Below are 17,814 nucleotides of genomic sequence, written 5' to 3' on the forward strand. Positions count from 1 at the left end.
GTTGGGTGACCTACGGCAGGTCACGTTGCGTTAGATGGGAGAGGAAGAGTGAGCCTGGCCCCCTCCCGATCCCCTCAATGTCTCCTGTAGCTGCCCCCTCTGTGCCCCGCCCATCTAGGCCCCAGTCCCTTAAGGTCTTATGCCCTGCCTTCTCTGTGCCCCGCCCCCATTGGCTTCGCCCTGCCCCTCTTGATGGACATCAGTCAGCAGGGCGGGGGACAGAGCCCTCAATTGGACATTTGAAGGTGGCACCAGTTAAAAGCGTGGCTGGTCTTAAAGAGGTCGTGGCACTTTACCACGAAAAGATGTGCTGGTGGGCTCACCGCCTCGGCCTCAGTCAGCCCGCAGGAGGGTGCGGGGCCAGCTCACACAAACCCGCCAATCAGCGGGTGAGAGAGGAGCTGCCTGGCCCAGGCTGGAGGGGGCGGAGCGAGCTAACAAAGGGCAGGCAATCAGCGAGCGAGAGAGGTGCGTCCGGTCCCAAGGTGGGAGGGGACAGAGTGAGCTCCCAAAGAGCAGACATCAGTGAGGGAGCGAGGAGCTACCCGGCCCATGGGGGAAGGGGTCAGCACGCGACGGACAACCGATCAGAGTGGCTCCCCGACGCACCTCCCGTCCCCGCCACCCCTGCCCAACCCCGGAGAAGAAGGAATCGAGGCCAGGGCTCGAGGGGAAGCAGCGCCATGTCTGAAGGCGCCGCCTGATAAACCTCCTTGCCATGGAGAGAGGGACTGCTGCCTCACGGCGGAAACCTCTCTGACTGGGTGCGGGGGGGGGGATGGACAGCAGGGACTCCCAGCTCCTGACCCTTGCTTCCCCATTGACAGCCTGCCCAGCGTTTCCGCCCTCTCCCCAGTGGACGGCCGCCGGCCCCATGGTAACGTCAACGAGGGGTCACGTGACGATACATCCCGCCCCACCCCCCCATACCCCACCCCTGAGCGCTCCGCCCAGGGACCCCCGGGGGCTCCTCGGGCGCCTTGCCCTTTGGAAGGAGGCCGGGAACCCACGGGCAGCAGAGCTGGCAAACCCTTCCCCCACGGGGCAACAGTGTCCCCTCCTCTCCTTCCCCACCGCGGGTGATCAAATAATAATAATAACGATAATGATGGTATGTCCTATGCACTGAGTATGTGCAAGACATTGTACAAAGCCCTGGGGTAGGTGACGATGGGCTTGGTTAAGCATTTACTCTGTGTCAAGTACTGTTCTAAGCACTGGGATAGATACAAAGGAATTGGGTTGGGCACAATCTCTGTCCCAATGGATTCACAGCCTTAATCCCAGTTTTACAGAATAGGTAATAGCAGAGGCACAGAAAAGGGCGGTGACTTGCCCAAGTTCACACAGTGCACAGAAGGGTGGAGCCAGACCATAATCAAGGGCTTTTGGACTCCCTGGGCTGTGCTCTTTTCCACTAGGGCATCCTGCATCCCCAGAGACAGGGATCCGGACCCCCGTGGGGGTGAATAGGGGGTGTTTGAGAGTGGGGTTGGAGGTTGGCAGCGGGAAAGAGGAAGGGGCAGGATGAGGCGGGCCTGCTTGGGGGCTGGGGGGGAGGAGGGGGGGTGGGTCTGAGCGGTCTTTGGGTCGGCCAAGGGGCAGGAGGTGAGAACAGAGACCCCCGCCCGGATCAGGCCGGGAGAGAGTGGAGGCGCAGGAGTTCCCAGACCCCAGTGCTTTGTCCTTCCTTTCGCCACAACTTCGAACATCTGACCAACATCACCATACTCTGGGAACTCCAAATTATAGTCCGAATAGAGGAAAAGGAGGGGGGAGGAACTCGAGGAGGAGGAGGACTATGGCCTCGAGGAGAAGGCGGAGGAGGAGGAGGAGAAACACGAGAGACCCAGCAGGTTCTGTCCCCAAAGCCCCTCCACAGGTAGTGAGATTCTGCGGGCTGGGTGCCCTGTTCCCAAGACTCAGAAAAGTTTGGCTTGAGGTGGAAGAAGATGGCAAAGAAAAAGCAGAAGAGAAGGGTGCTGGGCTGGGTGGCCCGTGCCCAGAGGTGGGGTGAAGAATGCCTTCCAGGAAAGACCCGGGTGCACCCCCAGGGCGGGGAGTGAACACGATGCCGGCCTCTCCCGATGGCCCGGTGATGACCAGCCGGATCTTCACGCCCCCGCCCTCCCCTATTCCCGACTGCCACAGGAAGGCTGGGCCCTGCCCTCGCCCAGGGGATCTGGCCTCTCCTAGCCCTAGCTGGAACGCTCCCCACATGTCACGTCTGCCTTGCTGCAGTCCTTCAACATCAGGTGGCCACGTCTAGATAGATACACTCCTTTTATATCAGCTGGCCACATCCTGCTCTCTCTAGTTCTTTAATGACAGCTGGCCACGCCTGCATCCGCCCCCGTCCCTTAATGTCAGTGGGCCATGACCACATTACCCCTGTCCTCGAACATCCTCTGGCCACATCCACATAGTTCTCATCCTAAAACGCAAAGCCAGCAATGTCTGCAAGGGCCCCCGGCCATTGACACCAGCTGGAAATGTCCGCATCACCCCCGGTTTTGAAATCAGATCACCTTTAATGTCTGCCAGCCATGTCTACAGCGTGGCCATTCTAATATGGCCTACCAGCCACGCCCACATGGACCCTCCCTTTGATGTCTGTGGGCCATGACTGCAGCACCCCATTACTTTGATCGTCAACGAATGGACCGCTACGGTCCTGTAACGTCAGTTGGCCACGTCCAGGTTGCCACTGTCCATCAAGCTCTGCCGGCCACTTCCACATCGTTCCCGATATTTACCATCGGCATACTACGTCCCCATCGCCACCGTCCTACAACATCCACCAGCCACATCTGCATCGCCCCACTCCTTTAAAGTCTGATGGCCAAGTCTGCATCTTTCCAGTCCTTCAACATTTGCCAGTCACCTCTTCATCGCTCCTGTTCTCACTGATGTGAGTAACCCTGATGGCACACAAACAATGACTCCAGGATGACCCAACCCCGGGGTCATATTACCAGCCTCCCCGCCCCCACCCCAACCCTGAGACTGCTGTTCTCATAAACCTGGCTTCAATTGCACCCTGTTGGGTATCCCTCGTAAATCCCCCACCCCGTCCTCAGGGAGCCTGACCAGCTGCGTGTCTCACAACCCTGAACCTCTAAATGCTCTACAGCTGAGAACCATAAACGCTCCCTGCAGCCGTGAACCCTAAATGCTCCTGGAGTAAGGCCCTACTGAGAGCTCACCTCCTCCAGGAGGCCTTACCAGACCGAGCGCCCTCCTCCCTCTCCCCCTCCTCCCCCTCCTCCATCCCCACTGCCTTACCTCCTTCCCCCCACAGCACCTGTATATATGTATATATGTTTGTACATATTTATGACTCTATTTATTTTATTTGTACATATTTATTCTATTTATTTTATTTTGTTAATATGTTTTGTTTTGTTCTCTGTCTCCCCCTTCTAAACTGTTAGCCCACTGTTGGGTAGGGACCGTCTCTATTTGTTGCTAACCTGTACTTCCCAAGCTCTTAGTACAGTGCTCTGCACACAGTAAGCGCTGAATAAATGCTATTGAATGAATGAATGAATGAGCCACGAACCCTAAATGCTCCCTACAGCCACGATCCCTGAATGTTCCCTGCAGCCATGAGGCCCTGTGCCCCCAAATGCTGCTGTGTGGGGCAGCGTGCTGCCCGCACACCCGACCTAGAGAGAATCGGTTCAAGTCCCGGGCTCCTGGCCAGCTCTTCAAACCCTGGACACCACCTCTCCTCACAGAACCCAGGCACTCCTAGCCCACTAGGCTGCCTTCCCCAGGGGAGCCTGGATCCACCAGCTACTGACTCCCAGGCCCAGGCTCTATTTCCACTAGGCCCTGCTCTAAACTTCTCATTGGTGAGAAAGATAAAAGCCCAGCTCTGGAAATGAAGAATTTCTTATAGAGCCCTGGTTCCCTGAAAACACCCATCAAGAGCGAACGAATGAGTCAAGGCTGTGAAAAAACAACCAACATTGTAACGTACACATTCTAAGAAGACAAAGGTTTTAAATTTCAGAAAAAAATAGTGCGAACGAAAATACCTTTCTATTCATAATAATGATGATGATTACTGTAGTAGTGGTCAAGCACATATTACATGCCCAGGGCCCACAAGAGACTCACATTCCAAGTAGGAGGGAGAACAGGGATTGAATCCCCGTTTTTCCGATGAGGGAACTGAGGCCCAGAGAAGTAAGGTTTCATGCCCAAGATGATACAGCAGAGAAGTGGCCGAGTCAGGATTAGAGGAGTCACAGTTCACCATGTTGACTCAGAAATACAGTAAAGTGGGCACTGTGGATGATTTCTTCTTGCCATTGATGATTCCTCTTTCGTCCCAGTAGGGACGAAGGTTCTCTCACTCTCAGAGGGATTTATGGGCGAACCCAAGATCAAGTGGGATGTGTAGACCCTCAAACCAGTGGATGCCTTTCAGATAGAAATATGAGTGAGACTCAACTCGATCAATCAATCAATACATCAGTCCTATTTATAAATAATAGTAATGATTATAGTGGTATTTGTTAAGCACTTACTGTGTGACAGGCACTGGGCTGGAAATCAGCATATCACGTTAGGCACAGGCCCTGTCCCACATGGGGCTCACAGTCTCAATCCTCTCAATCCCCATTTTATGGAGGAGAGATCTGAGGCACAGAGAAGTGAAGTGACTTACCTAAGATCACACAGCAGACAAGTGGTGGAGCAGGGATTAGAACCCACAATCTTCTGACTCCCAGACCTGTGCTCTATCCACTGAACCATGCTTCTTCTCACTTACTGAGCTCTTTGAAGGATGGCAGGACATCCAAGGAGAGAAGCCTTGAAGACAGGAGGAAATTCGAGACTGCAGAGAGGGAAAGTGATCAGGGCTGGAGAGAGAGTTTTGGGAATCGTCCATAGAGAGCTGGGATTTGAACCCATAGGAGTAAATGAGTTCTCCAAGGGAGAGGGTATAGATGGGGAATGGAAGAGGATTCAGAACTGAGCCTCGAGAGACACCCACTGTTATGGGTAGGAGACAGAGGAGGAGCCTGAGAATGAGACTGAGAAAGAGGAGCCAGAGAAATAGGAGGAGAACCAGGAGAGTCAGGGAAGTAAAGGTTGGAAAATGTTTCCAGGAGAAGAGAGCAGTCGACAGTGTCGACGACAGCTGACAGGTCAAGGAGGATTAGGTTGGGGTAGAGGTTGTTGGATGTGGTAAGAACGAAACGATTTGTGACCTTAGAGAGGATGGTGTCAGTAGAATGAATATGGCTGCAGCCAGATTGGAGGTGGTCAGCGAGAGAATTGGAGGGGACAAAGTGGAGACAGCGGGTGTAGCCAACTCGCTGAAGGAGTGTGGAGAGAACTGGTGGGAGTGAGATGGTGTGATTACTGGAGGGAGCCTTGGGGTCAAGGGAGAGTTTTTTTAGGATAAGGGACACATGTCTGGTGAGGAAGAACGAATCCGTCTTGTAACACAGAAGCCATTTCCTAAAACACTGTAGTTGTTGGGTTTATTTTACCCGATAAGCAATAATACCAAAGAAGGCATTAGAGAAGAAATTAATTTGTCTGAGAATTTTAATGAGGAAGAATTTGAGGAGAAACAGAATTGTTTTCCAAAGGAGTCTGAGGAGGTGGTGAATTGCCCTGCTGTCAGGCGGTAGAAAGAATGCTAGATGAGCCCGCAGGGGAGGCGGGGCGGGGCGGGTTAACGGCTTCCCCTGGTTTTACCCGGTAATGGGTTTAAGAACAGCAGGCAATCAGAGCAGCGAATCAGGACCCCCGACTGCAGCCCCCCCACACCCTCCGCGCCAAACAACCAACAAAGTGGGAAAAGAACTGGTCCCTTAGGCCGCAGCTAAAGCGCCTAAGACTTGAGCCACGACAATGTGCTGCGGGCAGCCGGATTCCTCGAACTCCTACGTGGATCCATCTGCAGGAACCTGGGGAAAACAATGAGATGGATATCTACATTTGTCATAATTTGTGTATGTGAGTGTGTGTGTGTGTGTGTGTGTGTAGACTTTCACCCCTTTTTAATTTGACTAACAATGGAATAGCGCTGTGTATACCCTTTCACCCCTTCTTTTCAATTTGACTAACTATGGAATAGCGCTTTCCTCTGTATACGTTGGTGGTTTGGTTTCACTTTGAACTTGTCAACGGGTGGCTGACACAGTAGAAGTTCCCGGTTAATGCGGGCTGCCCAGCAGGGGAGGCGAATCTAGGGATCTTGCCCCAGTGGATCAGAAATCTGGGTGAATGGCATCCAAGGATCTCATCCAAGGGGAACAGGAATCAGGAGAGATAGATCTTTCGCAGCCTAGGGGAGGCCAGGGAGGACTAATATCTCAGTCAAGTCTCGTGACAATGACACGTGTCGTCCTCACACAATAGACTCTACGCTCCCTGAGGGCAGGATCTTATCTACTGCCTCTATTTTCCTCTCCCAAGTACTCAGTGCAGTGCTCTGCACGCAGTAGACCATAACCTCCTTATGGCCATGGATCACATCTCCCAATTAATTCTGTTAAGCTGCACCTTCCCAAGCGCTTTACAGTTCCTGGAACACAATAACATGTAATAAGTGGAAATGATTGATTGATTGGTTCGTAGTAGTAATAGGGTTGATGTTCTTCCGTATTTCTGAAAACTGACAGAGGTTTCTCTTTAGCGCAAACTGAGTAACATTAAATAATAATAATAATAATGATAACAATAGCAATAATAATAATAATAATAATAATGTTGGCATTTTTAAGCGCTTACTACGTGCCAAGCACTGTTCTAAGCGATGGGGGGATACAAGGTAATCAAGGTTGTCTCACGTGGTTCTCACCGTCTTAATCCCCATTTTACAGACGAGGGAACTGGGGCACAGAGAAGTTAAGTGACTTGCCCAAAGTCGTGCAGCTGACAAGTTGTGGAGCTTGGATTAGAACCCATGACCTCTGAGTCCCAAGCCCGTGCTCTTTCCACTGAGCCCGGAGGTGTACATATCTGTTCTGTGCCTTTCCAAAATGAAATGAAAAAGCAGCATAGACTGGATAAACCACAAAACTGATACAATTAGAACAGGGCTTGGCGCATGGTAAGCGCTTAACAAACGCTTCTGGTTATCATTGTACATTATCATTGTACTTCCCAACCGCTTAGTACACTGCTCTGCACACAGTAAGCGCTCCATAAATACGATTGATTGATTGATTGATCATTATTATAAAAGTGTTTCTTCCAACCTATGCATGACACGTTTCTGTTTTCTTCTGGGTTGTCGTATGAGTTATTGCAAATACAAGCTTTGAAACCTTTCCGATCCCTCGGACATTACCTTTTGTTCTGAAAATAGGACCTAGGTAGACTTGGATTTGCTTGTTATTTGTTAACTTCTTCCTTTGAGCCAGGCATACGGGTGGTTTTTTTCTAATATGTATATATCATAACAATAATTGTGGCATTTTCTAAGCATTTACAACGTGCCAAGCACTGTAGTAATCGCTGGGTAGGTACAAGCGAGTGAGGTTGGACACAGACCCTGTCGCAGATGGTGCTCACTATCTTAATCCCCACTTTTACAGTTGAGGTAACTGAGGCACAGTGTTAAGTGTCTTCTTCTGAGGGCATAAGTCCCCTCGGGTAGCCACGTGGGACAGGGACTGTGTCCAGCCTGATTACCCTGTATCTACCCCAGCGCTTAGTAGAGGGTTGTCACATAATCAGTAAATTACAAATACCATTGTCATTATTATCATTATTATTAATATTATTACCACTACTATTATGAATATTATTAGTATTGTCAGGAACACCGACGGAGATGTTTGCCCTGCCTGTACTCCCCAGCCTACTAAAGAATTCACCTCACCCAAAAATTGCTGCTGCCCTTGGACGAGATCCGTGGATTCACGTCCCTCAGATTCCTGATCACCTGGGGCGAGATCTGTGGATTCACCTCCCCCACCCCGGGCAGCCCTTATTAACTGGGAGCACCCACTGCGTCGGTCACTCGCTGACAAGTTCAAAGTGAACTTGTAAACCAGCACTGTATACAGCGGAAAGGTTTTATTCCATGCTTAATCCATTCAAGAGGAGTAAATACATGCATATACCTTCACGTGTACAAACACAAACACACACATATGTGTGTATGTTCATATACATATACAGGTACCCATCTGACTGTTTCTACGTCACAAGATGGATTCACTCTTGCTCACCTTAATTATCACTATTATTACCGTCCTTCTTATTAGCACTATTATAATCATTACTATCATTATTATTATTATTTTATTATTATTGCGATTATCACCCTCTGCGGGGAACAGGAGGGAGAAAGCCTGTGGCCCCCAGGAGAACGGTCTTCCGGCCCTGATGCCCTCCAGGTCCCCGGCCCATGTCCGATGGGCAAGGCGCCCGAGAAGACATCGTGGGTCCTAAACGAACTGTACCGTTCCGCGGGGGGCATGGGATTTGCCCCCGTCACGTGACCCTGGGTGACGTCCCAGACGAGACAGCGCTAGACAAAGAGGGGGAAGGGGAGGCTGGGCAGGCTGGCCAGGAAGAGAGTGGCAGTTGCATACGGCCCCCGTCTTCCCTTCCCTCCCCAACCCAGTCATAGAGACTCCCCACTGTGGGGCAGCCCCACGCCTTTCAACCCAGCCACCTCATCCAGGCAGGGAGGCCTATCAGGCGGCGCCCTCAAAGAGAAATGGCGTTGCTGCTCTCGGCCCCTCAGCCCCGGCCTGCCCCGCCCAAGACGAGCTCGATTAGTTCTGCTCCAGGGAGGGCGGGGCCGGGGGGACACGGGGGAGGGGCGTCGGGGAGCCACCACAATTGGCTGCTTTTCGCGTCCCCCTTCCTCCTACCCCGCTCCCTCGCTGACTGGCTGCTCTTTGTGTGCTCACTCTGTCCCCGCCCACCTTGGGCCCGGCCGCTCCTCTCTCGCTCGCTGATGGCCCGCCATTGCTAGCTCGCTCCGCCCCTTCCCGCCTGGGCCAGGCAGTTTCTCTCTCGCCCGCTGATTGACGGGTGTGTGTGAGCTGGCCCCGCCCCCTCCCGAGGACTGACGGTGGGGGAGGTGGCAGCCCACCCCCACATCCTGCCCTGGAAAGAACCGGCGGCTCCTTGAAGAAGCGGCGCAGCTGGGACTGACGCCATCTTCAACGGTCAAATAGAGGCCTCCTACCCGCTCTGCTCAGTGAATGCCGTTAGGAGGAGAGGGGGCTACCTGACCCTCTCCCATCCGACTCTCCCCAGTCGGAACCTCCCCCTTCTGATTCTCCCCTAGTCTGACTCTTCCCTGTCTGTCTGTCCCCCTCTCACCGACCCGTATCTGGGCCTCCCCGACCTGACTCACCCCCTGTCTGCCTCTCCCCTCGTCATCCTCTCGTCTGGGCCTGACTCTCCCCTCAGGCTGACTTCCTCCAGTATCCTTGTCATATGAGTGTGCCGAAGGGGACGGAAAACTCTCGGTACAATCTTCTCTCAGTAAACACTCAAGAAAGAGCGGGCTGGATCGGTTAAAGGCCAGAATCGGCAAGCTGGGCCGCCTCCCTCACGTGGATTCTCCCTTCCTTCCTCCTTTTTTTTTCATATGTTATTTATTAAGCTCTTACTTTATGCCCGCCCCGGTACTATGCCCTGGAGCAGATTCAAATCAATTAGGTTAGACACAGTCCATATCCCACACGGAGCTCAGAGAGTTGATCCCCATTTTACAGAAGAGGTAACGGAAGCCCTGAGAAGCAAAGTGACATGTACAAGGTCACTCAGCAGACAAGATGCCCAAGTGCCAACCACCGTACAGAGCACGGAGTTAGATCACTGTAAACACAATGGACACAATCCCTGTCCAACCGGGAACATTTTCTTCCCCCTCCAACTCACCACCTTCTCAACCAGGTCGTGCAGAATCCCTTCTGCCTCCGGACTTGCCAGGCCCGCTACGCCATGGTGGCTCTGGAAAGAAAGAGACCGGTGGGAAAAGTTGCCGTCAGAAGGGACGGGCAGTAGCACCCCGCTCTCCGCCACTTTTCTCTCTCTCCATGAAGTATCGGTCCCCGCCGGGCCCGACACTGTGTCCTGCTTTATCGTTTCGTCGCTCGCGATGGGTCTGCCCCAGGCCCCGACCCCACCCCCCCGGTGACACTGTTAGATCAGAAGACCTAACCAAGGGGCGAGGACTGGGCCTGAATCCCAACGGGGAGTGCTCTGCCAGTGCTCAGTACAGCGCTATGCCCACAGGAAGCGCTCCATCGATACCCTCCCGCGCCCGGCCGCTCCTGCATAGGGAGCACTGGCCTTTGGGTAACGGGCCCCAGAAAGGCCTGGAGCGAGATCCTTCCCCAAACAGCCAGCCCCTGGATCCCGCCCTGGACTTGTGGTCCCCATTAAAAAGCTCCCCCCCCCCCCGCCGCCGAGGGGAACCCACCGGCCCCAAACTCATTGACTCTTCTCACCAGTGTCGGGTTAGATCACAGACTCTGTGCAAGATTCCGAGAAGTCAGTTCATGTAGGTTTCCCCGAATCAAATGGGTCCCGACTAGAGCCTAGTAGGTGCAAATCTTCCCTGTTCAGCTCTGTCAGTTAAGCAGGGCCCGGCAGTTGGCGGGGGAGGGGGGGGCCGTCGCCATGGCCACCATTATTAAGGGAAGGTCTTGACGTGGAAGAGGCGGCACGTGGAGGAGATATTCTGAAGGGGGCGGGGCTTGTTCCGAGTAGGCGGGGGATCACCTGACCTTAGGCTCAGACATGTGGCCAGAGTCAATTGGGCTCAGGGGCTACGAGCTAGTGTGTCCAGAGGCGGTGCGGCGAGCATCTCCTGCTCAGAGTCTTTGTGGAGATGATTAATTTCATGTTGTTTCCAAGAAAAGGGGGTTGTCCACTGTGTCGAAGTCGTCTGACTGTTGGCGCAGGATCAGGATCAGAAGCTATTGCATTTGGCAAGAAGGAGATCGTTGGTGACTTGGGAGGGGGCAGTTTCTGTGGAATGAAGAGGATGGAAGCCGGATTGGAGGGGGTCAAGGAGGGAATTGGAGGAGAGGAAGTGAAGGCGGCGGGGGTGGCAGCTTCCATGAATGAATGGGAATAAGCTGCCGGAGAGATGAGAGGGGAATCAGGTAAAGACAATTTCAGCTAAGTCGAGGTTGGGTAATGTTTCTAGGAGTAGGAGGTGGTCCACAGTGCTTAAGGCAGCTGAGAATCGAGGTGGATTAGGCGGGAGTAGAGGCTGCTGGATCTGGCAAGTCAGGGATCATTGGAGGCCTTTGAGAAGGTCGTTTCTGTGAAGGGGGAAGGAGCCAGATTAGATGGGGCCAAGGAAAGAATTGGTGGATAGGAATTTGAGAGAGTGGGTGTAGACAACTTGCTCAAGGAGGTTGGAAAGGAATGGTAGAATGGAGATGGGACGATAAGTGGAGGGAGCCCTGGAGTCAAGCGAGGGGTTTTTTTAGGTTAGGGGAGACATCAGCATATTTGAAAGCAGTAGAGAAGAAGCCACTGGAAAGCATACAGCTGGAGATAGTGGTCAGGGAGGGAAGGAGGGAGGGGCAAGGGTTTCGACAAGCTTCTGAGGGATGGGATAAGTTGCAGGTGGAGGGGTTGGCTTTCGAGAGGAGAAGGGAGATAACTTTTTGAGATACCGCTGGGAAATATGGGAGAGTTGACGAAGGGGCAAGAGAAGCAAGGAACCAGGAAGGAGCAGGGCAGATTTTAGGGAGTTCACACCTGGTCACCAAGGAACTCCTTCTTGCCAATTCCGCAGGCCTCGACTCCATCCAAATCCTCCTCAACCACTCAGCTACGTTTCACACTGTGGACCACCTCCTTCCCCAGGAATCCTAATTCATCCTTGGTTTCATGGACGCTGTGCTCTCCTGGTACTTGGCACACGCTAGTCGATGGATCACTTCCTTTGTGGCAAGCCATGTTCAGGGATCATTTCAGAGTCCGATAGTGGTAGATGATAGGAACCCTGCACTAATGGCGCCCAGAGCCAACTGTGTGCTAAGCACGGGACCACGTGAATGGGAAAGTACAACAGGGTAAGTAGTAAGTGTTGAACATGTGTCACGAGTGTTGTTGGTGTGTACCTCCGGGATCTTTAAATACACTCGCTCCCCTGCTTTCCGGATATTTGTTTCTCTCGGGCCTAAAACACCTCCCGCATTGTGAGCCCTCTCCCTCTGCACTGAGCCAGCAGGATAAACCTGTTTGAGATCGGAAATGCCCAGGCTGATCTCCTTGTAATCCAGCACCACAGGGCTCTCTAAAAGGAGGGCGTTTTCCTGTACTTGGTCTCCAGGTGCCCCTGGAGTGAGTGTGGTCCTGGTTTTCGCTTTTCCTTTGCAGGCTGTTGAATCTGAGCTTGCAGAGTAGACCTTAAATTTGACTCCAGGAAATCGTCTTTCACTGTCCCTAGAAATGCAGCTATTACTACATCCATTCTATCTATGGGAAACAGCATGGTCTAGACGATAGAACAAGGACCTGGGAGGCAGAAGGTCATGTCTCTAATCCTGGCTTTATGGAGATCCAGGAATCGGGGTTGTTGTTTTTTGAAACTCTGGGAAACATGGAATTTGGAAATGAAACATCCTGGAAATTCTACATGCTCCATAAGGAAATGGCATTCGTTCTGGCACAGGGCTGCCCACACTGTAGGTGCACAGTAAGCGCTATTACTAAGCGCACATTTACTAAGCGCTTACTATGTGGCAAACTAGGTTCTAAGCGCTGCCATCGGTCAAACCTGATTAGGTCGGACACAGTCCCTGTCTTGCCTGCGGCTCACAGTCTGAGAAGAAGGGAGAACACCTATCCTCCTTTTACAATCTAGGAAACTGGGAAACAGAGGAAGAGAAGTGAGTTTTCCAAGGTCACAGAGCAGGGAACTGGCAGAGCCGAAATTAGAACCTGGATCCTCTGATTCCCAGGCCCAGGCTATCTCCATTCAGGAGTGGTGCTTCTCCATGGATTTGCCAACTTGTACTTCCCAAGCGCTTATACAGTGCTCTGCACACAGTAAGCGCTCAATAAATAAGATTGATTGATTGATGGATGGATGGATTTCCTATCAAAGATAAGCAGAGATGATAACTCTGAAGTGATTTTGAGCATGCCTCTTTGGGGAGTTCTGTTGGCCGTTACTTCGTCAAGGGTTATCTTTACCCAGCACGTGAGCATTTCCTTCGCCCTCCCTCTGGGGTTTCGATCATATTGGTTCCCTAACAAGTGGAAACATAGAGACAATAACCATTAACAAATGCACCGCTTCATGCAGATATGGTGACTCAATTATTCTTGACTTCTATCTCTCCTGGTTTTGTGTTTTCTAATGAAAGATTTCAAGTTTCTGAGTATTTTCTTGGCCTGTGTGTCTATGTGGCTGTTAATCTCTTTATCGAAATAAAGGCTGGAATAGACAAATGAGTGCAATGGGAGCTTAATCTCGGTCCAGGTTCCAGGATTTGGAATGTGAAAGTGGGTAGCCATGTGTGCATACTGTAGCCATAGGCTCTGAGCCCGTTCTTGGGGAGGAAGCGTCTCTATTTGTTGCTGAATTATACTTTCTAAGCGCTAAATCCAGGGCTCTGAACACAGTAAGCACTCAATAAATATGATTGAACGAATGAATGAATCACCAAGGACTGCCACCAGTCCTTATGACCTTCAGCAAATCACCTAACTTCTCGACGCCTCTGATACCTCATCTGTCAAAGGTGGATTAAAACCCACTCCTTCCTTATTGACACCTTTCTAAGCACTGGGCTAGTTCCAAGCTAATCAGGTAGGACAGAGTCCCTGCCCACAGGTAGGACAGACTCCCTGTCCCACTTAAGTCTGAGGACCTAGAAAGCACTTACTAAATGTTATCATCTTTATTTTAGAATCACTATCATTATATTTTTATCCTGCCAAACCAACTAGGGATGATGGACTTGGGTCTGAGAACCGCGGGTGCAAATGCAGGGAGGCTTCTTGTCCTAGAGCAAAAACACCGTGGTAGTGGCCAAGGAGTAAAGGAGCGCTGAACATTCACTGATGGAGGGAGCTCACACCTCTCATATGTGAGACACAGGTCATCCTTCGGGCCAGGGGTCACAGTGGCACCTGAATCCTACAGGGCTGAGCAGAGATTTTCTGCCCTTTCATTCATTCAATCGTATTTATTGAGCGCTTACTGTGTGCAGAGCACTGTACTAAGCTCTTGGGAAGTACAAATTGGAAACGTATAGAGACGGTGCCTACCCAACAGCGGGTTCACAGTCTTGAAGGGGGAGACAGACAACAAAAGAAAACATATTAACAAAATAAAATAAATAGAATAGTAAATATGTACAAGTAAAATAGAGTAATAAATATGTACTAACATATATACGCATATACAGGTGCTGTGGGGAGGGGAAGGAGGGGAGAGGAAGGAGGGGGGCTCAGTCTGGGAAGGCCTCCTTGAGGAGGTGAGCTCTCAGTAGGGCTTTGAAGGGAGGAACAGAGGGATGCCCAAGACATGGCCGGGGGCAGGGGCATCTCCCTGTGACTCGGGAGGCTCTGCCCGGAGGAAGAAGAGGATGCCCGCCCCGGCCTCTGGGACTCCGGCCTCTCTCCTCCTGGCCAGGCCAGCAGGCTACCCCCGCTCTGGGCCCTCTACCCAGCCCAGAGGTAGACACGTGTCACGAGTGTTAGTGTGTGCCTCCATTCATTCATTCATTCACTCAATTGTGTTTATTGAGCGCTCACATTGTGCAGAGCCTCCGGGAACTTTAAATCTGCACGCTCCCCTGCTTTCCGGATATTTGCTTCTCTCCAGCATAAAACTCCTCCCGGGGTGTGAGCCCTCTCCCTCTGCAGTGAGCCAGCAGGATAAACCTGTTTGGGATGGGAAATGCCCAGGCTGATCTCCTTGTAATCCGGCACCACAAGCCTCTCTGAAAGGAGAGCGTTTTCCTGTATTTGGTCTCCAGGTGGCCCTGGAGTCAGTGTGGTCCTGGTTGTCGCTTCTCCTTTGCAGGCTATTGAATCTCAGCTTGCATATTAGACCTTAAATTTGACTCCAAGAAATCGTCTTTCACTCTCCCTAGTAATGCAGCTATTACTACATCCATTCTATCTATGGGAAACAGCTTGGTCTAGTAGATAGAACGAAGACCTGGGAGGCAGAAGGTCATGTGTTCTTTCCACTGAGACTACCATGTCTGATTTCTCATTCTGGGTTTTTTAAAATGTTTTTTAATGTTTTTAATCAAATCTATTTTTGATTAGGCATGGAATAAAATACGTCATCATCTTTTAAATGCACAGGTTTGAGGAGGGGATTTACATCTACATATACTTACATAATTGTCTCAAATTGATATGCCTCTGTTTCTTCAGCTGTAATATGGGGATCAAATATCTGTTCTCCCTCAGAATGTAAGTCCCATGTCGGACAGGAACTTGAGCCAGACCTGAGTTTCTGTTATCTACCCCAGTGCTTAGTATAGCACTTGGAACTTAACAAATAACACTATTACGATCATTATTACTATTATGTGACATATCCAATTACTAATGGCTATTCATGTTGATTTCTGTCTCCCTTTCTGTACTGTAACGTCATTATAAGAAGGGAACGAGTCCCCTATTTCTATTGTATTCTACTCTTCCAAGTGCCTAGTACAGTGCTCTACAAATATTAAGTGCTCAACCTAACGGAATGTGTCATGTTTTGGGTAGAGTTAGTTGTACTAACGAGCACCAGTTGATGTGATACATTTACACATACACAACTAGCTAGGAAAAAGATTATGAAAAAAGATCTCGTGAGGAGGCAGAAAAAGAAACAGGTAAATTAAACTCCACTAAATGTTCTCAGCCCTTAAATAAGGCCATGTTGGCAGTCTATTGCTTTGAACAACTTCAATCTGATATACAGCCCCAGAACCTTCAACACTCATATCCCCATGTTAGTTGTCTTCAGACAATAGGATTGCATTAAATGCCATTTTCAAGAGTTATCGATAAGGTCATAATGATGTTTATTACGTGCCTACTAAGTGCCAAACTCTAGGGAAGATTTAGGATGATTAAAAAGCCACAGTCCCTGTCCAACATGAGGATAATAATAATAATAATAATAATAATAATAATAATAATGGCATTTATTAAGCGCTTACTATGTGCAAAGCATTGTTCTAAGCGCTGGGGAGGCTACAAGATTTTCAGGTTGTCCCTCACGGGGCTCACAGTCTCAGTCCCCATTTTACAGATGAGGTAACTGAGGCACAGAGAAGTGAAGTGACTTGCCCAAAGTCACACAGCTGACAATTGGCGGAGCCGGGATTTGAACCCATGACCTCTGACTCCTAAGCCCGGGCTCAACTGAGAAGGATCCCAACTGAGAAGCAGTCTTGCCTAGTGGAAAGATCAAAGGCCTGGGAGTCATAGGACCTGGGTTGTAATCCATGTTCTGCCTCTTGCCGGCTGCATGATCTTAGGCAAGTTGCATAATTTATGTGCACCTCAGATGCCTCATCTGTAAAATCGGGATTATGACTGTGAGCCCCATGCTGGACATGGACTGTTGCCAAACTGATAAACTTGTACTCTGCCCCAGTACTTATCTACGGTGTCTGACACATAGCAAATACAAAACAAATACCATAAAACAGGCAAGGAGAACAATAACATTTATTCATTAATTCATTTACTCAATCGCATTTATTGAGCGCTTACAGTGTGCGGAGCACTGTACTACGTGCTCGGGAAGTACAAGCTGGCAGCATATAGAGACTGTCCCTACCCATCAACGGGCTCACAGTCTAGAAGGGGGAGAGAGACAACAAAACACAACACGTGGACAGGTGTCAAGTCACCAGAAGAAATAGAAATAAAGCCAGATGCACATCATTAACAAAATAAATAGAATAGTAAATATGTACTAGTAAAATACATTGAGTAATAACATATGCACAGGTGCAGTGGGGGGGAGGAGGTAGGGCGGGGGAATGGGGTGGAGGAGAGGAAAAAGGGGGCTCAGTCTGGGAAGGTCTCCTGGAGGAGGTGAGCTCTCAGTAGGGCTTTGAAGGGAAAAACAGAGCTAGCTTGGCTGATTTGAGGAGGGAGGACATTCCAAGCCAGGGGGAGGACGTGGGCCGGAGGTCGACGGCGGGACAGGCGAGAACGAGGTACAGTGAGGAGGTTAGCGGCAGAGGAGCGGAGGGTGCGGGCTGGGCTGTAGAAGGAGAGAAGGGAGGTGAGGTAGGAGGGGTCGAGGTGATGGAAAGCCTTGAAGCTGAGAGTGAGGAGTTTTTGCTTGATGCGTAGATTGACTGGTAGCCACTGGAGATTTTTGAGGAGGGGAGTAACATGCCCAGAGCGTTGCTGCACAAAGATGATCCGAGCAGCAACGTGAAGTATAGACTGAAGTTGGGAGAGACAGGAGAATGGGAGATCAGAGAGGAGGCTGATGCAGTAATCCAGTCGGGATAGGATGAGAGATGGAACCAGCAAGGTAGCAGTTTGGATGGAGAGGCAAGGGTGGATCTTGGCGATGTTGCAGAGGTGAGACCGGCAGGTTTTGGTGACGGACTGGATGTGCGGGGTGAACGCGAGAGCGGAGTCGAGAATGACACCGCGGTTCCGGGCTTGTGAGACGGGAAGGATAGTAGTGCCGTCTACAGTGACAGGAAAGTCAGGGAGAGGGCAGGGTTTTGGAGGGAAGATAAGGAGTTGAGTCTTGGACCTATTGAGCTCTAGATGGCGGGCAGACATCCAGCTGGAGATGTCTTGAAGGCAGGAGGAGACCAGAGCCTGAAAGGAGGGAGAGAGAGCAGGCGTAGAGAT

General features: G+C 50.8%; 1 long non-coding RNA gene across 1 annotated transcript; it reads right to left on the reverse strand.

The window, feature by feature from the left end:
• Positions 1 to 5,566: 5,566 nt before the first annotated feature.
• On the reverse strand, positions 5,567 to 10,537 carry LOC119948217. Its single transcript, XR_005456631.1, has 3 exons — positions 10,452 to 10,537; positions 9,880 to 9,951; positions 5,567 to 5,933 (listed from the first exon to the last, which is right to left on the reverse strand). It is a non-coding gene; the product is annotated as an uncharacterized LOC119948217 (long non-coding RNA).
• Between the last annotated feature and the right edge of the window lie 7,277 nt (positions 10,538 to 17,814).

Source organism: Tachyglossus aculeatus, chromosome X4 (assembly GCF_015852505.1).
Source record: "Tachyglossus aculeatus isolate mTacAcu1 chromosome X4, mTacAcu1.pri, whole genome shotgun sequence".
In the NCBI taxonomy this organism is placed as follows: Eukaryota; Metazoa; Chordata; class Mammalia; order Monotremata; family Tachyglossidae; genus Tachyglossus; species Tachyglossus aculeatus.